Source organism: Dromaius novaehollandiae, chromosome 8, assembly GCF_036370855.1.
Source record: "Dromaius novaehollandiae isolate bDroNov1 chromosome 8, bDroNov1.hap1, whole genome shotgun sequence".
Taxonomy (NCBI): Eukaryota; Metazoa; Chordata; class Aves; order Casuariiformes; family Dromaiidae; genus Dromaius; species Dromaius novaehollandiae.
In genome coordinates, this window is record NC_088105.1 from 40,672,101 (window position 1) to 40,697,038 (window position 24,938).

Here is a 24,938-nt window from a genome sequence, read left to right on the forward strand (position 1 = left end):
GCATTAGCACAGTTCACACTGTCATGGGAACAGCACTTGTATAATGCTTTTTAATCCACTGTAATCAAGTACATAATCAACATGATTAATTTCTATACTGTTGCTGTACTTGGCTAAAATGGAAAGCTATCAGGAATGGCAAAATTGATCCTAATTTGAGGGGAGTATTTTCCTTAAATATTCTAGGTAATTTCCTTTTAAGGTAGCTGCTAATTGCTGATCTTTATATTGATGGTATTCATTTTACCTTATGTTACCTTTACCCTACTGCTTTGAGATTTCACTACGTGGAAATACCAGTTTGGGAGTCACAGCTCTTCCTGTGCAAAAAGGTAGTAACATTCAAAGTTCCATTTTTTTAATATAAGTAAGGCACAATGGTAAATTGAGGCCTGCATGCAAAACTGGAAAACTAGAAAATAATTCCACTGGAGATCTAACTTCATGTACCTGTGTCGGAAGGCTTTGCCACCATTAACTGGAACTGAAATGCTGAATGGTATCTACTAGCATGGAGTCTGCACTGTTGCTTCATTTTATAGCTTGTTTTAGTTGAAAGATAATGAACATTTACGGTGTCATTTCGAGAAGTTAATGACTAAGATAAAGGATGCAGGGCTGTTCCCCGAGGGGCACCACGGGTGTTACCCAGCCTTGCCGCATACAGCCTGAACGATCAGGCTGGATGTGGGTAACCTGTGGACTGGTTGGGGGATGAAACCCTACTGCTCGCTCTCCCCAGCAGCTTGGGGCTTGTTCGGGTTGTTATCGAGGGTCAGTTCTTTGCCATAACGTTTGTCCCAGCCCGCGTCAAGGGGAGGAAGGAGCCGGGAATGGGAGCGCTGCCCGCGGTGTGGCTGCAGGGGTGCCGCCGGCCCCGTGGGGTCCCTGCGTGCCGTGGGAGCTCAGCTCGCGGGGCTCTGTGCTTGACTTGTCACGGCTCGCTGCATGCTGCTGCACGGGGCTGAGCCCGGAGAGGGGCAGAACTGATCCCGCTGCCTCCTCCTGAAATTCCGTGGGCGAGGTCACCAAAATTGTGAAGACCTGCTGGGTTGATAGAGGACAAAATTTAAATTATTTTCATCAAGATGAAGGAATGTGTTCTGCTGCCACTTTTGCAAACTCATTCTGTTTCCCAAGTTTTTTGTTTTTGCTTTTATGCATTCCTTTTCTACTGAAAAGGGGGTTTATTATAGTTGAAATTACCATGGAAACAATTACCATAAAATATTGATCGACCAAGATAGATTAGTAAGCACAGAAGGATAGAGGTTGTCTCTATGGAAACATGGACATTTACTTTTTTTTTTCCTTGAGAAAATAAGTATTGTTTCTTTTCCTTGAACAAGCTTCTGGTCCAGTTTAAAATCACTTTGTACTTTTAATTAAAATTGCATATGCCATTAATACTGTGTTTCAACCTCATTCGTTTTCTTTTTATCTGAAGAAAATCACTGAAACACTCCTTTTTTAAAAAAATGATTTACAAGGCAGCTGCATCCATGGCACAGCAGTTTTTCATAGAAGAAAGTAACTGAAATGTATAGCTAATTGTTAATGACAAATAGGTCAAAAGGATGGTCTGTTCACTTCTAAAAATTAACATGTAGTAGAGATTTGTTTTAAGAGGTTAAAAAAGGAATAGCTTGTTATCATTGTGTGAGCGGTGCAGAGAGTTCAGCGTTCATTGCTGTTTGGTAACGTTAGCTGTTGATCATTTCAGATTCTGCTGTCAGATCGAAATGAGCATTCATATCCAGTTCAGTGCACCTGAAAGTGATATTTGGTGGTTCACATAAAAGAGATTACAAATATTTTATCACTCCAAAGTGCAGCCTCCTGTTTTTCTAGCAGAAGTTGATCGTGTTCCTTCCTGCTATGGGTTGCAGTGGCTTAGAGCTGCTTGCATTTGGGGTTTGGCAATAAAATGAATTCTGAACATTTTTTTTAATGTCTCTCCTATAAAGCATTGGTTTTTTTTAATACGAGCTGAGTTTGGACTCACTCTCCTACTATAAAGATGGATAGTTACGCATCTTGAGAATATGCAATACTTAAGTAGCTGGAGATTTTTTTAGTAATTTCTTAAATTCTTCTAGTGGAAGAGGCTGTGTGAATGTAACAGGTCGTTGTCTCAGGAATGCTTTAGATGCTGGAACCCCCAATGTTAATGTTTGTATATCTAAGCAAAGAACAGTTTTATGAAGCTTTATTCTGTACGCATTTAACTGTCCAGTGAGGTACCTTTTAGCTATTGTCAGCTCACTGGTTCATCTTTTTTGAAGATAAATTCATAGGGCTGTTTTGATGTCTTTCCATGATACGCTCTCCTACGTGAGTGCTACGGGGGGATGCCTGGGCTGTTCAGTCCGCTCAGTTGCTGTGTTCAAGCTCTCCGGTGCTCGCGCCTGTGCCCCAGCCCTGCGCTGGGCTTCCGGGGACGCCCGGGGACTGCGGTGCAAGCGGCCGTAGCGAGAGGGATTTATTTTGTGTGCGTGAAAAGATACTAAGGTCTCAGGACGCTGCATATGCATTATGCACGTGGGTTCCTGAGCATCCCTGTGGAAGATGAGACATGATTCAGCAAAGTACTTGGGCATGCATATCGTCCTGGGCACGTAAATGAAAACTTCGGTTTGAAGCTCAGTGTGCTGGAGACATGTTACTGCACCGGAGCCCTGAGCAGAAAGACCAGGGCAGGAGGGACAGAGGGACTGGGCTGGGGGGCCATGGGTGCAGGTCCTGGCCCTGGCTGCCTGCGGGGCGTGTGGCTTGCACTGCCTCGCCTCTGCGGTCAGCTTGCTTGCGGTCTCTTTTCGGGTTTCGCTCTAACTCAGTTTTTTGCAAGTGCTGCAACTGTCTGTTGTGAACCCTCAGTCCCTGCAGGTTTGGTGTGCCTGTGGCGTGGATGGAGATCGAGGTTTGGGAGCAGCTCGTCCAGTCCGGCTTACACACGTGTGCTCTCCTGAGCTAGAGCTGCGCTCGAGGAGATAAATCCTTACACTGTGGAGATGTGAGTCTGAAATAGGTAGGGAAGGAAGACAAAGAGAAAAAATGGATCTATAGGATCCACTAATCAACAAGTAAATTGCGTAATTTTGTTCTTTGTTTTTTTTTTCTCCAAGTCTTGAGAAAATGATATTCCTTCCCTTTCCCCCAAGGGGTAAAGCAACTCTGCGTGGAGAGGTTGGTAGTGCTCTTAGTTTGAGTTTGTCGATACAATGGTCATACTCTCTGCTTTTTAGTAAATGTAAAATAAAGCATATTGTTTGCTTAAGTTGTTCTCTAATTTGTTGTAGTACATCCTCCTGAATGCAATGGGAAGGGTGCCCACCAGTGTCCGTAATCCTTCAATTGTTCCATTTCTTTGGTAATTGCATTTGAGAGGATTATTCTGCTTTAATGGGTGTCTTTTGACTTGACCACACCTAACGCATTCGGTGAATAAATCTGTTCTTTAACCATTCCAGCTGCCCGCTCGGGTGACGGGAAGGGAGAAGCGTCACCTCATGGGCACGGTGCGGGTGTCCCCTTCGGACGCGGGTGGTTAGCGTAGCGCAGGGGGAGCGCTGGTGCCTGGCCCCGGCTCGGGGCGGGTGCCCGGGACCCCCAGCGCCGGGAGTCCCGCTCAGACCGGACAGCGGTGACGTGAAGGTAGCCCCTCCTCGAGGTGCTGCTTAGTAGCGTAAAAACCACGGAAGGGGAATGTGCTGGGCAAGTATCATTTTCTCCTAAGTAGTCACTTAAGTTTTAGCGGACAGGTAACGAGGTTTAACGCAATCTGTGTGCTAAAGTGACAAAACATGCAAATGCGTATTTAATGTCCTTCAGCTTGCAAGTACCCGACTGCAAAAACCTTTCTGTCAGATTTGCACTAGTGTGTAGGACCCGGGAGAGAATAGCTGGGTGTTAAGGTCTGTAAAGGCAATGCTGTTATCTAAGCGCTGGAGAGATCATTTTTGCCTGAGTTGAACCTTCTCTTATTAATTAGTACAAGTTTCTTGGAAAAGGACTTTCTTTTCCATTAGGTTTGTACAGCACCAAAAACATGGCAGCTTCCTCTACATACCAGATGAAACAGTAAGGCTATGTGGGCTTGCCATGCATTCGCCTAATCCTGCCAAGTGTATAGGGCTTATCATTTATCAATCCTATTATGCTTCTTTCAAATAAGTACTATGTTCACTCATAAAATACAAGAAAAAGCCTTTTTGTGAAAATAGTGATCCAGCATAGATATTTTTTCCTGTGTACTATAAAAGCTATAATTTAAAAAATAAATAATGCCATCCTATGTTTATTCATAGTTGAGCATTCATTACTAATTATTTAAAGAGAAGAGATATTTAGCTCCGTGTTGGGTTGATCTTTACAAATAATTGGTTTCAATCTCAAAAATGATTCATGATGTTTTCCTGCCATAAAATATTGCTTGAATTTATTTTTCCAGGTGTTTATACAGTTAAAAAAGTTCAACAGCCATATGTAATATTTATGCCATTTCAGAAAAACAGATTTTAAGCTTTGTTACAAAAATGTAAGTGTGTATATAGCACTTTTCTTCCTAAGAAATTCCATGTATTATCTAGATGTGAATCACCATAATTTGATGGCAATCCTCAAATATTTAGCCTAGAACACAGACAAGGGGCAAAATGCAAAAAAACTCCCAACCCCTAAACTAAAGAGATAAGATCTCATTCAAATTGAAAAATCCAGTGGTACATTTTACTTAAAGGCATTCATCTGATGTCTCTGTTAGCTCGTCTCAAAATAAGTAAGGCAGAAAAGTGATCCCTTCTCTGCTGGTGACTTTTAACGGAGCAGAGGGCTGTCCCTTGTGCTGCGGCCCCGGCCCGTGTCCGCCCTGGCACTCCGCATCTCCCCGCAGGGCACGCCGAATAATAAATGCATCAATGCTAGACCATAAATGCTGGATTGCCAGGTAAGAAAAATCTAATTGAATTGCTGCATTTTCTGCGTGACACTGTGCTGCCAGGTTTTATTATTTCAAGCCTTTCTGCTATTAGATTTTCAGTGACGTTCCGGGTAACGTCACCATCTCTGGATTACATCTCCTGGACTTTCAAAAACATCACTTTAGGTAAACAAAATATTTTTTTAAAATAAAAAATCCAGGCATTTTAAAGGTGGTTCTTGTTCACGGAGAATATTTTTAATACACACAATGCTCATCTAAATCTGTTTAATAGATTACTCTAAGATGGACATTATGCTGTTGATAGTTGGGCACTTTAGCTTTTAAAAAAAAGTACTATTGAATGCTAATTAGATTTTGATTAAAGAAATTCTGTAGGCAACCAATTCTTTTTCCTTGGTGAAAATATGCATTGATAGCAGCACTGCAAAATGTTTAAAAGTTTTTCTCTGTTTTAAAATGTACTTTATATGCAAATTATCTCATAAATAATCAGACTTTGTGTATCTTGGACACTCGTTTAATGGAAATTCTTGAAATTATTAAGCAAGATTGCTTATTGGAAGTGCAGGCATGAATGTTAGCACCAAGGAAAAAATCTGATTAAATCGTTGGCTGACCTTTGATAGCTACATTGTGTTAATGTTAGTTTTATTTCCTTTTTTAATGTATTCAGAACAAAGCAGTTCGTTTTTCTGATGAGAACGTGTGTTCTAGTGGTTAACGTATTTGTCGGGAGATAAACGAAGTGTATACCTTGTAGTCAAAAGTTTCTGATGTCACTGAGCACCAAGGTACCTAGTCGAGCTAAATGCAAGAGGTGCGTCTGCCAGCCCTATGGCAGCAGCAGCCCTCGTTATCACTGGATTCCCCCTGTGGTGCTTGAGGGTGCTGGTGTATGTCAGAGGGTTGCGTAAGGAAAGGTAAGTTGAAGGGACGGGTTTTGCAATAGGTTATGAATAGCAGAGGGTGGAACTGCGCTGCTGACAGTGCCGCCAGCATCCTGCTCTGCCACCGCCTGCTCTCTGTCCCATCATCGTCTTTTCCACTTTGCAGTTGAGGCAGAGGCACCAGCAATCAGAAGCCTTCTAGTAAAAACCAGTCCTAGAATGCCTTGGCTTTCTTTCCAAATGGCCTCCAATGACCCTGTTACTCCAGCTTCCCAACATTAGTATTGCTAAATAACTGTTTTAGAAGCCAGCTGTAAGCTGCTCTCACATTCATCACTTCAATCTGCAGTGTAGCGTTCAATACGTCCAACTTGAGACAGATATATCCTTATAAAGTAATGTTGCTCACATGTGATTAAATGAACGTTCTTTAGTTAACTTTAACATCAAAAATTCAGCTTGAAATTGTTTTTTTAATTTAGCTAATTATTCTTTAAAGGTTGTTATTTTCTTTCATGTCATTTTATTCATTTCTCAATTTTTTTAGGGTATCATGATTCTCCTGTTCATATTTTCCTGTTTAAAATCAAATGTAATTTTAGTCAAGAGCTGACCTTACTGACAGATGCTTTGTTTCAGATTCTGCTCTGCGCTGCTCTTTATGTTTATCTCCCAATTATTTCTAGCAGTGTACACACAAATACAATATTATTCCTGTTTGCGCTGTCACAAAAACATTTGCTTTCTGTACTGTGTCTTTTAGCGGTCTGGTTCCCTTTGTTAACACAAGAGATGTTAAATATTTTGGATTATGTAAAAAAGTACCTTGATAGCATGTTAAACATTTCACCAATTAAATCTCATACTCCTTGAACAGAGCTTGCAAAAAATCTGTCTGAAAGACAATAAATTCATTAAGATAAGTAGAAGTGGCATTTAAGAGAGAATGCAATGTCCTTGTCAGGTGCAAAATAATTGCCCATTTCCAGATTGTGTCTAATTGCATTCTGCTCTTGTCAAGCTCCTCTTCATGCAGTCAGAATCACAACTGACTGGGGATTCCTGTGCTGGTCTGCACAGACAGGAAGCTGTAACCCTCCTCTCTTTTCATCGTGGAACAATTGGACTGTTGAGACTAAACAGATTTTTTTCGGGATGTCTTTTTAGACTTTTAGACCATGTGTGCAACGTGCTGACCAGATCTAAGTGTACTGTGTTGCGAGTGCGGGCAGTACATGCATCTTACATATCTTGTGGGCATGGAGTCACCCCTTTGCCAGTCGTGTGGGGAGGAGTGTGTCGCACGCTGTCTTCCCGTTCCCCAAGCCCGTGCTGCAGGGCTCGCGTTGCTCCCGGCAGCCACGTCTGCTGGCCTCCTGGAGAACTTCCCCAGTTAATGACGTGCTGGCACTGCTGTTGTGTTTCCCATGTTTTGATGTACGTATGTGGGCATTTGCGTGGTACCATCGAGCTGATTAGATTTGAACCTGTATTTGAAACCTGTTCGTACTCTAAAAGCCCTGACTTAACCTTAGGCTCAGCCCTCCCGGGCTGAGTCTTGAAGGCTGTGGAGGAAAGGGCTAGAGCCTAGCAGGTCACTCGGCTTTTCTGCTGAGGCTGAAACAGGAGGCAGTGGCTCCTCCTTGCCTGTTTGCTGCCGTATCCAGCAGGCGCTGGGCACATTGCTAAGTGATAGCTCTTTTCTCAGGTACTTTCCAGCTCATCCCCACCGGTCTCTTGTAGCTCCCAGTGCTTGGTGCTTACTTGTGCTCTTGGGTGTAGCTGTTGCACAAAGGACCCTGTGATGGGTTCCCCCCTGCAGAGGTTTGGTAGCAGGGCAGATTTTTGTTAGGTCCATGGAACCACAAAAACTGTTTTGCAACTTTCAGTCATTTGACTTAAACGGTTTCTAGTTGTACTCTATTGGTACAGTCAATCTCTGCATAACCTGAATATTTGCTCTAGTAGGTGAGCGTCACAGTTTTTTGCCATCCGGCACACGCAGTAATCAGTATATGCATGTTTTGGTCTAGGTTTGGTACTAAAAGCTCTTGGGGAAATTGTGCTTAATATTAAGCTTCATTCTGGAAAAGTCTTCCCAAGAGGCAGGTGTGAGAGCAAAGATTTGTTCTACTGCTACTTGATGTGTGGATGAGAAATATCTTCCTGTGATGACTGTTGGGCACGATGGCTTCTAGCATGAGATTTCACAAAACAGACAGGATTTCCTTTTTTTATTTTTGTAAGACACATGATATTTTAGCATTACATGGCAGAGGCTTAAGAGGAGAAAGCCCCATGAACTTGCCGTAACTCCTGTCATATGGAGGCTGATTCTCGTTCCTGATGGCTGTGGTGTAAAGCTGAAGTCTGCTGTTAACGTATTCGCGTAATGCTAGGTAACAGTCATCAGAATATAACCACTAATTTGCTGGCTATATATTTCATTTCAAAGATTAGGAAAGCAAGCTGAAATTACTTTACACATTAGTAAAGCAATCTGATAGAACAGGAGGAAGGGGAATACTGAGGTGTGATCCAGGAGGAAGCTGGTAGGTAATAATAGATAAAAACGAGGCAGTCGCGCAGATTGGTACACGAGAAGAGAGAAAATACGTTGGTGTGTGGGCAGCCGGTACATGTATATTAGCAGGAGACAGAATACTGTCGTCTGGGCTGGGGGGTGGCAGATCGACAAGACGGTTATTTAAAGCAGAAAGGTGAGACTAGCGTACAGATTTCCTTCACAGATACTTGTTTTAGCGCGCTGTCGGCTCCAGAAAGAGTAGCTGCTCCCGCGTGCCTGAAAGCAGAGCTCGCCCTCGGCCCCGGGACCCTGAGCACAGCTCGGGAGGGCACTGCTGGCTAGTGGACAAAATAGAGCAAGGCAAACAATATGTTTTTCTGTTCTTTATTTAGAAGCAGGTATAAAAATTGTTTATGCGAGTAACGCAAGGTTTTCTGCAGTGGGATACGGGGGTGCTTTGGGCTGACAAGGTAACGTTAGGTCAGGTATTTGCCCCCGACTTGGGCCGCGGGCTGTTCTGCCTGCTCGTCCGAGCAGCGGCCGCGGCGGGTAGCGAGCGCAGCCCGCGCTGCCCTTACTGCTTTGTGTATCAACGTGTTTGCTGCCGTGGAGGACCGAAACAAGGACCGCGAGAGCTGAAATCGTGCCCACCACAAGAGGAAACAGAACAGGAGGAGTGTTAGAAAATCTTCAAGGAATTTATAATTTTATCACTGACATTAACCTTTTTAACATTGCACGTTGAATCTGGTGGTGTGTGGGAAGGGCGTATCAGTAACATCACATGCTTTCTCATCACGTTTCTCATTAACGTTTATTCTAAATGAAGTCTGAATATGGTTGCAGAAATCAGGACCTGAAATAACCAAAGAGCCCCTTGGAAAGGAGGCTGAAGAGTTATTGATGCTGTATTTGCTAGTTTGGTGCTGTTAGTTGTGCCCGTTTTCCTGGGCTCTGGTGCCCTAGGTGGGCAGGTGCCGGTGTTGCAGGGCTCGAGCCCCGCGGTGCTGCCCTGGGAGGCCCTTCCGGGCAGGGAGCCGAAGGCGGCCGGCCTCCGAGGTAGCCCTGAGCATCTCCGTCCCGTGCAGAAAGACGTGAGCCTGGCTCTGCGCTGCAGTCAGACTGCGGCCGCGGGGGGTGAGCGATCCCGGGTGGCTCGCGGGAGCCCGGCCAGCGCTCCTGCCCCGCCTCGGCACGCTCCGCGCTTCCTGCCTAAATCGGGGTGTGCCGAAAAACGAACATCCAGCAGCAGGCTTGGTTCCTCCTCCCTTCCACGTCGCTTTTTGATTTCGGGGAGGTGATCTGAGGACGTGATTATTCCACAGCACCTGTAGCTCTCCGGTCCCTGCCCTTACTGCTCTTCCTAGTAACCTTTGCTGGAGCTGCAGGAGCTGCTCCGAGGTTTTGAGGTTTGGGTATGAGTTGTTTGTTCTGTTGGTCCAGATTTCAGGGTTTTGAGTCAGGAGAACAATGATGCGGATGGTTGGGTCTCCTTTGAACTTGCATTTACCTTTGGCTCTTTCGCTGCTTTGCACCTCGGGGCCTGTGCCCCGTTTCGGCTGGGGTGCCCCGGAGACCGCTGCTGCCTGCGAAGGGCAGGGCCGCCTTGGCGCGGGGTGCTGCTTTCCGTCAGCAGGCTCACGAGACGCCCTGTCCCGGCGAGCCACCCTTCCCGTGGCGCGGGAGGAGCCGCGGGGCCCTGCTCGCAGGTCCCTGCCTGCCGAGCGTGCAGCTGAGCAGTCATTTCTGTCCCTCGATTTTTCCCTGGCGTAAACAGATAATTTTGATGCTATCAAAATGAAACTATGGCACGGCAGAACTGCATTTGGTATGGTGGTGGCTGCACTGCCACTGTAAATCCATTCTTCACAGGATTGAACGTATTCATGTTGTCTGTTGCAAAAAAAAATCCAAGTAGAATATTGGAATATACAGAGAAATAACCTATTTTCTGTTTTAAAACAAAATTAATGCAATATCAGGCTTAGCAGAATCGTGTGATTAAAAAAGTTAAGTAGAAAAGATGCTTTTTTTTTTTTTTTTTTTTAACTGAGGCCTTCAGTGAAGTTTTTAATCTCTAGCTCAAATGCCTTTATCTTTTATGAAAAAGATGTTATCGCATGTCCCAGCAAGCTGCAAAGCAGCCCTCGGACTTGCTTGACCCCTCTGGGTGCGTGCAGGCAGCACCAAACCAACGGGTCAGTGAGCTGTAATTTCAGACGCCCGACCCGCAAGCCCCCGCTGGCTGAGAAGCCCTCCTGGCATTCTTCTGTATTCAAACCAGAACCTCTTGTGGATAAATGTATAAATTACCGCTGCCATTTCAGTGGAAGCTGAGGGGTTATCTTTGCATTACTTCAGAAGGAGCATTCAGAAAAAAACCGAAGCAGGCTGCCGTCCGTCTGTGACAGTACATCGCCAAACGCCAGGAAACGAAGGATAACGCTGTGCAGCGTGGACGGATTGCTTATAAAATCCCCTGTGCTGACCCGTTCTATATCCGCCTCTGAAAGCCAAAACGCAAACACAACTGACAGCCTGTAGATCTTTTTAAGATTTTCATTTGATGATATAAAGTAATATTAGCAATGGATAGTTTACACAAGTTTTTAAATAGATTTTATAATTCTGGTCAAACGAATGACCAAAGGAAACCATGCTGTATACAAGCCGCTAACTGACAGTGTCAGTGCCGGCGGTGAGTTCTGCTGCACGTGGAGTATGACGTGGGTCGGATGACAGAGAAATTAATACTGCTCCTCAGGGAGAAGCTTTGCATTAATTGTCAGAAGACTTTCAGCGGATATTTTATGATCTGAAATGTTTAGCAGATTCAGGAAAAATCTGTTTATGAAGAAAGTCCTATTCTCTTATCTACTATATTGTGATAGTCTTGTCAAAAAGTGAGTGGTAGATGAGACTAATTTGTAGATAGGAAATACCATGGGCAATGAATAAGAATTATTGAGCTATGCTGTGTAAGGGAGAAATCATATTGACAAGTATTTGTCCTTGCTATTTGTTTTCAGGAAAGTCATCTTATGAATCAAAGACGTGTTTCAAGAGTACCACCTTCAAAGGTTTTGTTTTCTTTTAGCCTTTTATCTTATAGATAAAAATGTGTTAACTTTGAATTAGAGAAGTATTATTCTATTACTGAAAACAAAAGGTCTATTTTGTGGAGAATTGTACCACATCTTAATAGAAGTAATATTATAGATTTGAATTTGAGGTTTTAATTCATTGTATTATAGCTATAAGGAATAATTTGCATAGAATAGAAGTTTTGCTACTGTGAACTATCTACTTCTTTCACATGAAGCTTTTTCAGCTGTAGTTTGAAAGCATCAGGTTTTTAAAAATGTCTGAGGAAATAAGTTATCCCCCAATGAATATTACTTCTGTGTAGCATCACCTAAATTACGTACTCATTTTACTAATTAATTGATATACTTGGGATATTCCTGGTGTCTGGATTGCTTTGCATGTTTGCAATCACCTAGTAAGACATCGTGATAAATTTCACTAATCCCATTTCATTAGGAGTACTTCTTGCTCCTGCTTCTAAATAGCTTAATATTTATGTATCTCTCAGACATCAGTTCACACATGAATCAAATACAAGCACAAGTAAAGGCAGGTTTGCGGGGTTCTCGGTTTTGCTGATCCCTCACTCCAGCTGCCCCTTGTACACACCTTATTAACCTCAGGAGAGGGAAAGTCATCTCCTGTGATTAAGTATTTGCCAAATTTTCTTTATTTTTAACAAGTGCTAGAGTAAATGCAAAAGCAGAGTTTTGGGTACATATCAAATAAGAGATATTCCTAGAATACACTCGTTTAATCTTTGTTTTTTAAAATATGAATTCTTATCTTTCTAACTTCAAGGGACACTTATCTTCCTTGTGTGTGCAGAGTAGCAGCAGCACATGTTAAGGAGAAGGTCGAGAGGCTGTTGAGAGTCGTCCAAATGGTTGGTTGGTAGCTCTCAGTTTTAGATAATAGGGTCCTTAAATAACAGGCAACACAAAATTTAAAACTGCTGTTTTGCGTGTGCCAGTTGTTGAAACTGTTGGTGATTTCAAGTGCCACAGGGGTAAGTGACCCAGAATATCCTTTCGGGCCCGCAGCTGCTGCCAGCCTTGGTGCTGATGGGCGCTTGCCGGTGGACACGTCTGCTCTCCCCATAGACGGGTGTGAGCAGCGGGGCTGGGAGGTAGATTTTAGTCCCTGTTCCTTTTTTCTGTAAAAGGGCTTGTTGTGGATCTTTGTTTTCTGGGGAAGTGAGAGTGAAAAGAAGATTGCTACAGAATACCTAGGAAGCAGGAATTGCAGGTTCCAGGCACGAGAGGTCAGTGGAATGAGCTAACCCAAGTTCCCAGCGTTGGGGGTTATTAATAACTTATGCCAAAAGCTTCAGAGAACTAACTTGAGTGCATTACTAGTATATAGAGAAGGAACATTTACTTCCCATTTTCTTTTTGGCATACATAGGTGGTATTTATGTGTATCACAGAGAATTCCACATGCTTTACAAGAGTAATTAAAGGTTACGCAAACGGCTCCTGCCCAAATTAGTTTAATCAGACAATATTGAGGGGTGATCATGGGACAGATCACGTACACTAAGACGTTTGTTCACTGGAGTTTGCCCAGGCAGGATCTAGTGGGATGATCAGGTAACAGAGCAACTGAACAGCGTGCAAGTCTGTGGCGAGGTAAGGGTGGCTGTCGCAGGGCATGGAGAGGTTTGGCTAAGGTCTGTATCAGTGACAAGAAGTGATGCATGCTTACCCTTGGATATCGCATGGTTTAGGTTGACCTGATTATTTGCTGTAGCCAAGGAGGCAATAATCTCTTCCTTTCATACTTGATACATTATTCATATGTCCTGCACAGAATACCTAGTGGCACTACTAGAAGAGCCAATATATTCTTTATATTCTATTTTGAAGCGTACGTATTTTTCATGGCTGTAATGCGGATGTCCACTAAGCCATTAGTATTTTTTGAAGTCAATGCTTTTTAACATGCATCCTTTCCTCATGAAAAATGTGTGTTTTGATAACATAAATTATCCCCATGCTTCAGTTCAAATTAAAATCCATTCCAATTGTCTAGTGAGTATTGAAAAAGTCTATTGTTTGTTCTTAAAGAGCTGATGGGCATGATGAGTATACTTTTTAAAAATGAGGCATCTTCTGGAATGAAACCCGAATTCCAGCAACAGCAAAATACTACGGGTTTAATCAACAGCCAGAAGAAGGTAGTAATTGAAAACACCTAGGCTAACTGACACAGGAAAGTACAGATTCTGGCGGTTGTGTCAGCTCGCCCCGTGCAACAGCACAGGTCAGCTGCTGACCGGGCAGAAAGCAGCTTAGCAGAAAAGGACCGGGGTGTCCCGGCTGACAAGGGGGACGGGAGCCAGCAGTGCGCCCTTGGAGCGGTGGAAGCCCACCACATCCTGGACTGGTTAGCAGTGAGGTCACCGGCAGGCAGCGAGATGGGATCATCCCCTTCTGCTCAGCACCGGCAAGGCCGTGTCTGGCCGTGGGCGCTGAGCCCAGGTCTGGGCTTGGGGCACTGGCTGCTGAAAGACGAAGGGCTGGAGCCTGTGGTGCGTGAGCAGAGGCCGGGAGAACTGCATTTGTTCAGCCGTATGGAGACACGGTGAGGGAGATATTCCTGCTGTCCACAGCTGCCTAAACGTAGAGAAGACAGAGTCAGACTCTCCTCAGAGCGTGAATTGTAACATGGAAGCTTCTGACTTGCTTTAAGGAAAAGTTTTCGCTGTGAGGGTGGTCAGACACTGGGACGGGGCCAGGGAGGCAGTGAGATTGCCAGCCTTGGGGATGCTCAACGTGCGACTGTGCAAGGTCCTGAACAACCTGCTCCAGTTGGACCTGTTTGCAGAGGGGGCTTGGATGAGACTCTTCCAGAGGTCCCTTCTCACCTCAGCTATTTGGTGAGTCTGTGATGTCTGTGGTCCAAGTAGATCAGAGTCCTTTCTTTCAGGTTGGCCACTGCAGATATCTCAGGAAAAAAATACAGGTATCTTGCAGCTGTGGAAAAATCTGATTTCTTACTGAAGACTGACAGCAGCACTTGCAAGTTCCTGCGCATTATCACTAAGACAAATCTTACAAGACCATTACGAACAAAGGAGAAAAAGGAGAGGAGGAAGGGGGAAAAGTATAGATGCTGAAGCAGATAGCACATGTAAGCTGTATGTGTGATATACACTGTAGTATTCTGCACCTCAGCTGTAACCAGCATTGTTCTTCCTGCAAATAGTTCAAACAGGGTTCAGCAACTGTAGAATTTTCAGCAGGCAATGGAAGAGTGAATCTTGGTAAAAACTAGCCAAAGAGTTTATCATCTTTCATAGCTAATCCATTTTGGTAGAGCTTCGTGGGGTTTCCTCCATCCAAGGCAATTCCGTGGTTTCCTGGCAACTCCGTTCCCTGGGAATTCTTGGGTTACAGGTAATGCATTTCCAGTCTTACTTGCAGATTAAATCCAGGGAGCAAAAGCACAGTAAGACCGAATAGTTTTAACTTACGCATAAAAAGCAAGATGAAGAATATATTCCTGTTATTACATACAAAGCTAGATTTTATATGAAAATAACTGTGTAATGTAGGAATATGTAATTATTTAGAGGAGTATCTTTTCAAATTGAAAAGGTTATCACAAAGATCTTTATGCAGGTGGTAACTGATATCTACCTGGAAAAATACAGAAAACTGAAAAAAATCTCATCCACTTTAATCATTTATGTTATTTGTTACCATTTTAATTTCTTTGTGTTCTTTGTGGGAAGACTGTTTTCAAAGAAGCTTTACAATTTAATTTTCTGACTCCCACACACTGCACAATGTTATTGCCTCCCAAATGCAGCAGGTTAATGTGTAACCTGGAGCAAATCAGAATGAGAGAAAAAAATGAAACATTTTGTTTTGCTTGAGACCTAATGCTGTTATCTGAGTTACCAGTGAGGGTATCAGAATGTGTTCCACTGTCTTTTTACTTTTGTATTAAATTAGCTTCTAGTAAGAGGATATAAATACATTTTATATGTTGGTTCCTAGAAATTAATGTGTTTTTAAAAACCTGCTTTCTGACACCTGGGCTGTAATCTATCCAAAAATGACTTCAGTAACTCATGGCAACGATATGTTTATGGGCTCCTAGCCTTAGTTTGCCCAACGACTTTTAATTCAGGGTTGACATTGTATATGCTGATGGCAACTGTTTCCTCCCCATTAGCATATATGGGCATCCGGTCGATGAAAGCCGCTCTGTATCCCTTAGTGCATCCTTCGGCGACCTGATGCCAGAGTTACAGCATGTCCTGTTCAGCCAAGGCAGGTTGTTTTGGATCACAAGCACAGTTTTCCTTCCTGCATTAACCGCAGTAACAGCGAACATCGGCAGGGAGCCCGTCCTAGTGGAGAAGTCTTTCCAGTGGAGCCTGGACAGGCAATTCAGGCCGAGGGGAGCACTCGAGTCACTGCACTTCGTCCTTTGCAGTCACGTACCACAGTCCAAAAGTGTCCACACACCACCGCTGGATTTTCCGGCACCCTACAAGAATCTTAAAGCATGTTCTGAAGGGGTAGAGACCTACTCTGTGTTTTGCCTCAGGAAGAAACCAGAAGGCACTGAAGGCATCATCAGTGTCCTCTGCAGCTGCAGAGCACTGGTCAGATACAGCTCCTGGACGACCCTCGGACTGGCCACCCTGCAGAATTGCGTGTTGTCTCTCTTCTCCTCCTGGCGTTGCTCGCCAGTTGAGCTGGTGGGGAAATTTCTTCCTGGCTCCGGGTGCTGGGCACGTGTAGAGCTCCTGGGGCTGCAGTGCCCCGGAGGGCGAGCTCGCTCTGGGGGCGAGGCACCGCCCCTCTCGCCCGTCTCCCCAGGAGCAGAGCTATTGCAGGCAAAAACCAGCATCTTTCTGCTCTCCCTCCTTCCCGTGCCAGCAACTAGCAGAACCCCTGAAGCAAAGGATTAATGTAAAAATTAATAAATGCAGGGAGGTGAACTGGGTGTTTTCTGAGGTCCTTTCTATTCCTCTTCTCCATGCATCTCCTCTCCTCTTACAGAGGCGTGTGTCCACCTGCAATATTTGCTGTAGTCAACTAGCGCTAGACACAGGCTAGACGAAGGTGAAGTTCTGCAGGTCATGGTTTGCAGAAGCTTCTGCAGGGCAGAAATGCTTTGATGAATTTGGTGGTAATGGTAATGGAATTTGGTGGAGAAGTTTAGTTTGAATCTTACAAGAATATCACAAGTTAAAAGTTTATTGAATCTTCCCTGCTTCTGCAGTTCGTTGTCTTACTTCCCAATGCAGAAGTAAAAAATTTGGTACTGCAGAAGGCCAGTTTAATAGATGAGTATGGCCAGAACTAGTCATTGCTTTGCCATGCCTGCACACCTCCAAATTTTGCTGGATTTGGGCTGTAAGTACAAAAATTTTATAGAGCTTGAAGAACGAACATGTGCTTCTGTAGCTGGATTGCCTGTTATGCATGATATAAACATGGAAGTCCATTATAAGAACAGAGTTTTGTTAGCATAAGCATTATTGTGTACTGGGGGGAAAAACCTTGAATATATTTAATTCTTGGTTTTGAAAATTCACAGTCATGTGGAAAAATAAAATCATAGAGGGTATTAAATGACTGCTGGTGAACACTGCCACATGCAAAAATGATAGGATATTGCTATAGAAGTATGCTATCATCTTGTTTTTGAAAAAGCAGACCACTTTAATAAATGTCGTAACTATGACAGTGGATAGATTCATTTCAGTCTAGCAGGTGACTTAGTTTGCATCTCTTCCCCTGGAATTGGGGGTGTTATGGGAATTTTTTAAACTCTTAGTAAAAGTTTCACAAGTCTGACATGCATGTGGTTCATTTCGGGATAAAACAAGAAACAAAATTCATCGCGTTTCCTTGCACATCTGTGTTTCTCTGCCTCCAGACTCTGTGTCGTGTCACCCCGCTGTGTTGTCGGCTCTCCGCAAGCCAAGCCAGGGGCTCGCTGCTGCCTGCAGGCGCTCGCGCACCTGCCTCCCGCTCCCAGCCCTGCTGGTCGTGCCGCCTCGTGGTCAGCAGATCAGCCTGCCGATCCACTCGAAAATTAATTTGCAGACAAAAAAGGACGCATTTGTGTGCAGAGCAGCATAGGGAAAATGCTCCGCCGGCAGCAGAGCCTCCCTTGGCCGCTGAGGGCAGATGAGGAGCGGTCGGTGCCCGCCAGCCTGGAGCAGCACCCGTGTCCCGGGGCTCTCCACGCTTCCCCTCTGAAACGGGTGCAGCATGTCTTAGCAGGTAAAGTCGGGGGCACATGCCGCTCTGTGTCTGCACCCCCGCACTGCCGCGTCTGAGCTGGGCTGACTGAAAAATCAGTTTAGCTACTGCTTGTGTTATATACACTAACTGGTGAGGTATTGCCCAAGCAATTGGGGTGGATGCTGTGATTTGTGTTAAGCTTTGTGCTTCTGCAGCAGTTGGTTTGAGAAATACTAGTACACTTCTGTCTGCGTGAACTGCAATGTAGAGGTGACTTCAACAGCTGTGGATAAAACTTGAAGATCACTTGCAAATCTCTAGCAAAAGAAGGAAACCTGACCATCGTAGCTGTTGGTTGTATAGCAGTATACAGGGCAAAATGCAGGTCTCATTGTGCGATGTGTGCAGGTATCATTATGAGAAGGTCCTGCAAGCTTAGGCCTAGATCTTTCTTCTTTTTCTCCCCATAGATCTTAAATTTCCTTTCAATCAATAAGAGATTATTAGAATTCTGCTTTCTTAAATGTTTCATCCCCAGTATTTTACCCATTATGTTTCTGCCTTACTGAGTTGCGTTTAATAGTAAGCTGCAGGAAGTGAAGTTTCTTCCTTTTTGTCTTCACGTCTTGTTTTAATTCAGGCTTTGATACTTTAGCATGCGTATTTAGCTTTGGACTGCCGGAAAGCTTCATGAGTGTATCTCGTATTGCATCTTGATTGTACTGAGAATTATGGTTGTATGCATTTTATGTAATGCAATGCCATGGACAATACAGTAGTTTCATGGAAAGGTAATTATAGCATATACATGCAGAAGTGAAGGCACGTTCTGCCATCTATTCTGGAAACTCATTGATACACATTGAGGCTGGAATGTTCATTTTGGCAGTTGAGTTTCTTGGGCTTTTTTCACTGTAATATTAATTTCAATACCTGTCAGCTGCTTATTTTGTTTTGTATTTCTTTTGATTTGAGTAAGGGGAAAACAGACATCAGCTCTGAAGGATTGCTAAAAAAAAACCAAGTTCAGCTTTTTACCAGAGACTCCTGGGTAAATCCAGCTGCTGCTGCTGAGCCGGGTGTTTTTATCGAGCGCTCCGTCTCTGCAGGCAGCTCCAGGGGTAGACATTGTAATACAGATTTTATTGTTTCCTGGCGGAATCCCACAGAATCTCGCAAGCCCCTTCCTGCCGGCGAGCGCGCAGTTCAGCGGTCTCCATCGTATGCAGGCGGGGAGATCTTTTGAACACAATTTATTTACCGAGTGTATTAAAACTCCCACACAGATGTCATTATGGGTTACTTGGAGAACACTGTGTATTTAAAATGTTTAGACTACGTATTACTTGACTGATAGGGTGCAAATGGCTCATTTTCAGCCCCTCTTTCTACTGGTTAGATAGTATCAGTCACTTTTTAAAAACTTTACAGGCAGTAAATAAAGATGAGATTTATGGAATAACCTTTAATAGAATTGATTTAACTACTAAATACGCTTGATGTCTGTGTTAAGAATTGTAATGGACACAGAAACTGGTTGCGTTGCCACTGAGTAATGTTACCAGATGCAAGTTTGCCATTGAGTTTAATGGGGCTAGCACTGGTCCATAATTATAAATAATTATGATTTCGTTTTAAATTGCATTAGTTGATACAACAAAATTTCATTTGAAAGGAGATGTTGAACTCTGGTACGTCTGCATGGCAGGGTCTAATGCTGCTGACTGAGAGCACGCGTTTAATGTTGGAGCTAAGTCTGCTCAGTTACTTTGGCCGAGAGATCAAGAGCTGAAAGGTCCCTTTATACCGAATGCAGATGGGGACCTTCAAGATGAGGCAGCTTCAGCAGGAAGATCAGGAGATGCTGATCCACAGGTCTGTCGGTGATAATCTATTTAAGCATATGCAGGGCAAGTGTGACGGATCAGAGACAAGCTACCTGGACACGTTTTGGCAGCGGCTGCCCCAGCCCGCGCTCTGGCCGAGCGAGGGGCTGTGACTGTGCATCGTCAGCCTCATCAGGCTCTAACCTCCCTCAGCTGCGACGTCCTGCGCTGGCTGTGGTCCCCTCCGCGCCCGTGCCGCTCGGCGCTGGGTACCGGCCGCAGCATCCTCCCCTCGGCTCCCGCGCCCGGAGCCCCGTTACCGCTGGCGGGCTGCGTTGCGTCAGCAAGCCTCCCCTCCCCCAGGTAAAGCGTTCGTGTGACACGTGTGCTTCGCACTGGTAATTTCACATACCTTTTCCCCAGCAAGTGAAGTGCTCAGAGATGCGTATCAAGCAGGAGGAAGCAGCTGTCGGTATGCACCTGGAGCTCGCCTGCAGCTTTTTCCCCCTCTCAAAGGTTTTAACTGTTTCTGGCACGTCTGCAGAGCTGCCTTTTCCCTCCCCGTTGCCTGCGTCCCAGCGTTGTTGCTCACTGCTTCTTTCCCTTTAGGCTGAGGGTTTAATGAGTTGCAGTTCCTCAGGTTTTGACCTCTCTCCTTGGAAAAGAGGCCTGTTGTTCTCCTAGCCGTGGGGGGCAGAGGTTTCCCAACCGGGGCCTTGTCCGTCGGCTCTCCCGCGGGCTCCTCCTCCTCCCTTTCGAGGCACCTGCCTGTGACAGCTGGTTCCTGCCCGCCTGCTCTTCCCAGCAGCCTCCTTTGCTTTAAATCTGTACCGTCGGCTGGAAGAAGGCAGAGAGGGCGCTCCATAATGTACCTGTAAAATAGCTGCGTTATCTTCCCTGACGATTTGAAGACCAGTCCTGTCTCTCTTTTGCTAAAGCACCACTGGATACTGCTGAACAACTGGCGTGTTATACTAGTATGTCTATTATATGTGTTAGTATGTTTAAAATTATAACCTCAAAGGACATTGATTTTTGGTTTTGTTTTCCAGAAGAGTAGAGGAATATTTAGATAAAGGTTTGCTTTCTGCTTGACCTGGGGATGTCTAGGCATCAGTCTGGCCTCTCGATCCCGAATTAGAAGCAGCTGGAGGTGTCATGTCAGCTTTGTTTTCTGCTGCTTTATTTTTGTCAAAATAACAGAGACGGAAAGTGCATAGTTTCTGCAGAAAAAATCCTTCTTTTATAAAATTCCCTAGTGTTCTGACCTCAGAATTTACTGATTAGGCATCAAATGCAGCAGTCAAAGCGGTAAGAAATTGTTTTGGAGCTTTGGAAGCTTTAGTTTGATTCTTTTTTTGAATTGCCTTAATGTAGTAGGTGATAGCTTGAGTGAAATCCCCTCTTTCTACTTGCACGATCTGTGTATGCCCATGAAAAATAGATATAGGCAGTAAAACCAGCTCTGAATTTTTGTAAGTGTCTTGCTCAGAGTGAGGAGGCAGCGCCATGAATTCAGAAGCAGCAGGAACATTCAGGAGAGTTTAAGGACGTTGACGAATATGACTTCGATTTGCGACAGGATGCTGTGAGTTACTGTTAATTCGTCACTGGAGAAGGATACGTTATGGGTTTCTGGAAAGTCACTGGTTTGCCTGTTGTCGCTGTGCATAGATAAGGTCTTGTGCATTTTATCGCTCTTTAGGTACTGATCTGGAATGTGTTCTGTTACTGCAAGATAAACTATTTAGCAGTCTTTCTCCCCCATATAAATATTTGCATATTTACAAATATTTGGACTTAAAATAAAGACGTGGGAGAGGAAGAGAGGTACCAACGCAAACCTCCTTGCTTCAGTTTGCCTCTGGTGAGCCTCTCGTGGTCTCGTTCTGTGAGTGCCTCGCGGGAAGGGGCTGCTCACGTGCGGGGCAGCTTCGGCACGGCTGCTTGTATCGCAAAAAGCGTTTCGAACAGAAATTGTCTTACGTGACTGCCTTGCTAATTGAACCCCGTGGGAGTTCAGGTACTTTGGGTTTCTTCGTAATATGTCTTTGCTAGGGAAGATGGCAGCAGTTCTTACGGAGGCCGGGCTCTGCGTCCCGCGGCGAGGCTGCTCCGCAGGCCGGGTTAGCCGTGCTGCCGCGGCAGGCTGCCCCGGGAGGCAGCCAAAAGCACGAGCTCCCTCGTTTACAGCGGTGTTTTCTGCGTGTTTGAGCATCATGACTCTAATCTCTGACCTCTGGCCAGGGCCAAACACAGCTTTTCCACACAGAGGAAAACCGGAGTCACGTGGAAAACTAAGAATAGCTTTGTGCTCCATCAACATGACGAGCGTTTCTTTTGGTGGGGCTAAGTCAAATAGGAACGGAGGGGAAAAGTCCTTAAAGTCTGTGATTTTTCCCTTATTTCTTTTTGATCAGTCTAACTAGTATCAGATTCCCTTATAAACTATTTTTACTACTTTACTATATTTTACTTATCTGTCATTAAGTAGGATTGACGTAGGTCCTGACTGTGTTTCTCCATAGGCTTTTAGTGAATTTTATATGCAACACGTATTTGGATGATTAATTTTAGTTCAAATAAGCCAGTTCTGCTCCTTCCATCAACTGGTCCCTCTCTGCAGTTCCAGAAGCTCTGTTGTTTGGGTTTGTGCTTTCATGTGACATGTGTAAAGCTCATTGTAAGTATGAAAGTGTTATTTAATTCTTATCTCATACCTTGCAGTGCACATCAAATTATTGGTTTACATATTACTTTGCAGCGATGGAAAATAGCTGTACTTCATTATAAAGAGCAGATTCTAATTTTAAAGAGTTATGTATTTGCTGCTGCTGTCATTTTGATGCTTTCCTAGTATGTGATTTTCATATTTTTATATTACTCATGATTGAAATAATGAATGTTAGTGCCAGTAAATTGTTGCAAACAGAAAATAGTAAAAGGTTACAATTTATTATTGCATTTCTTTGACTAAAGATTTTTTCAAGATTTAACTTCTAATGTTGTTAAAGTGTGGCTATATTAAATTACCCTGCAGGTTTTTGGATTACTTTTGTGGATTACCGCTGGCGCAGCGGTTCGGCTCTCCGGGGAGGCCGTGCCCGTGGGGCAGGCGGGCAGAGGGACTGATGGTCCCCCACGCAGTGGGGAAAAGAAGTTGCATGTCAGCAGATTTGTATGGCTTGTTTTCTTGGAGTTACTTGTTCTTAATGTACATGCTTTTTTGGGTTTGGCCTTAGTCATTTTTTTCAATATTCGTATTGCATTTCAATACTAAAACGCTACAGTTTGGCAGCATTTTGTGTTAAATATTTAGCTTTGTAAGATGTGATTTCATAATGAACAACCAGAACAGCTAGGGGAAATGGGGTTTTAAAATGACTAATTGTATGAGAAGATGCATTTCATGTGAGCGATGATGAATTTTAGCTTGTTGAGTGAAATTTTCCGAAGATCACTGGTAGAATTGTGTGCTCCCTGTTCTCGAATACTGCATTGCAAATATCTCGTCCTCTCTCAAGGAACCGAATTTACAGATTTAATCTGTCGTTGACAAACGATGGTTAGTTCCTGAGGTTTAAGGATTTTGCTTTACCTAGAATAGAGAATCTCAGTACATACAGTGTTGCTTTAAGTGTTGGTAAATCAGCTTTTAAGTGGTGGCCAATTTTGTGCTGTGTTGAAAAAGAAAGTATTTGGACAAGTGTTCAAAGGTTTTCAGGACTGGAGCTGACATTGCCCAGACCAGCATTTACCGGAGTCAGAGCTCTTCCATTTGAGGCCCTCGGATCCATTAGAGGTTGGGAGATCGATGTGTTCCTCCGGCTAGGACTCGAGGTAATAGCCTCTCTTTGCAAAAAGCCTTTCATAACAGAAGTGGCTGCGGTGTGGATTTGACAAATTCCTCCTAGAGAACAAAGATGAGTTTAACAGGAGTTAATTTAATAATGCTTTCTTAATTATGCACCTAGACTCCAAATGAACTTTGGATTTTTATTAGCAGGTATTATCGTAGCTCCTACATGCCCTACTCCTGCTGTTTGGCATTTTGGAAAAATGTAACCAGTTATGTTTAATTATTTGTTAGCAAAATATGGTTTTTTTTACTGCTCACCTTCAGTCAAATCTCCCAACTGCTGTTGACAGATCAGCCTCTAATTTCTTGGTCTTTCCAGGACAGATTTCCAGATATTCTAAGCAGGGCTCGGTGAAGTCAAAGGCAATTAGACGTACCAGCTTCTCTGGCAATGTACCCACTCCGATAAAGAAAGAGTTAAAAATTGGTGCAGCATGAGAAGAGAATCGCTGAAAGCACAGTAAATTACTTGTTTCACTTTTGAAAGCTGTGAGCATAGGAAGGAGAAAATTCATAATAAAAGTTGGAATAAAATACATATTAAGCTGTTTTTTTAAACAAGCTGAATTATTCATGTGATGCTGAAATTCCATTGAGGGGCTACGTGAGATTAATAACCCCCTCGATCTCGTTAATGTCGCTAGAAGCCACCTCAGTAGAATTACTGTCATGTACAATTAGGCAAACATTAATCTATATGTTACTATTTTCTGTAGCAGAAATGACATTTAATTTGTTTGTTTCTGATTCTATTAACTGGATATAATTTTCAGCTAATATCAGACACGAACGCTTTTCAGCTGCTCCTGAATGGTCTAGAAACGATGTTGTCCAGCTTTTTACATCCAAGCTCCCCAGTATAGAAAGCTAATATATCCCAGACGTACTTCTCACGTGAGGGACTGAGAGGAAAATCAGGTCTGTCCAAATTTCCATTCTCCAATGTTCAGGAGCAAATGCATCCTACAACCAAGGCTGCTCGCCACGGTGAATGCACTTCTGGGTTTCAAAGCATCGTGGGTTTTCAGATGCTCAAATTTGACATTTTGGTGGATCTTTTGATTCATGACAGAAAAATTGGCCAATATGCTCAGTGGCTTCGTAATGGGCACAGAGGAGCGTCAGCAGCTGCAGTTGCTTAGTCTTCTTGACACAGAAGGACACACAGGAAGGTCTTGTTTCATGTGCAGCTGTGCAGGGCTCCAGGGAAGAGATGGTTCTCCGTCCCATGTTGCCTTCCACTGTATTTATGCATATTGATGACTTTGACATATGAGGTTCAATACCATCTGTGTTACCAGTAAAGTCAGGTATTGCAGGATGGACTCCGATATACACTAGAGACTGGAGGAATAAAATGTATTAAGAAGCTCAGCTTCCCATCCATCAAAACAAAATACCTTTCACACCAGCTGCTTCCTGGTGTATGTATTTTTTGTGACAACTAGGGCAATTTTCTGTCTCAGCAGGTAGGTTGTCTCTTTGCTGTGTGTAGAACTGTGTATAACTGTTGTTTAGAGGAGCTGAAAAGATAGAGGCATGGTGTTAGGATCTAACCCAACTCTAAATAAGTGGATCTTCTTTCTCTGAACAGT

The 24,938-nt window shown here is 43.9% G+C and overlaps 1 protein-coding gene and 1 long non-coding RNA gene across 3 annotated transcripts in view; one reads left to right on the forward strand and one right to left on the reverse strand.

Moving 5' to 3' along the window:
- The window catches only part of PDE4B (phosphodiesterase 4B), a 182,105-nt gene that overhangs the window by 62,592 nt on the left and 94,575 nt on the right, over nt 1–24,938 (forward strand). The gene's annotated exons all lie outside the window — the stretch shown is intronic.
- On the reverse strand, nt 8,727–20,221 carry LOC135329075 (uncharacterized). The gene is made up of 2 exons (XR_010390284.1): nt 19,897–20,221; nt 8,727–10,249 (listed from the first exon to the last, which is right to left on the reverse strand). It is a non-coding gene; the product is annotated as an uncharacterized LOC135329075 (long non-coding RNA).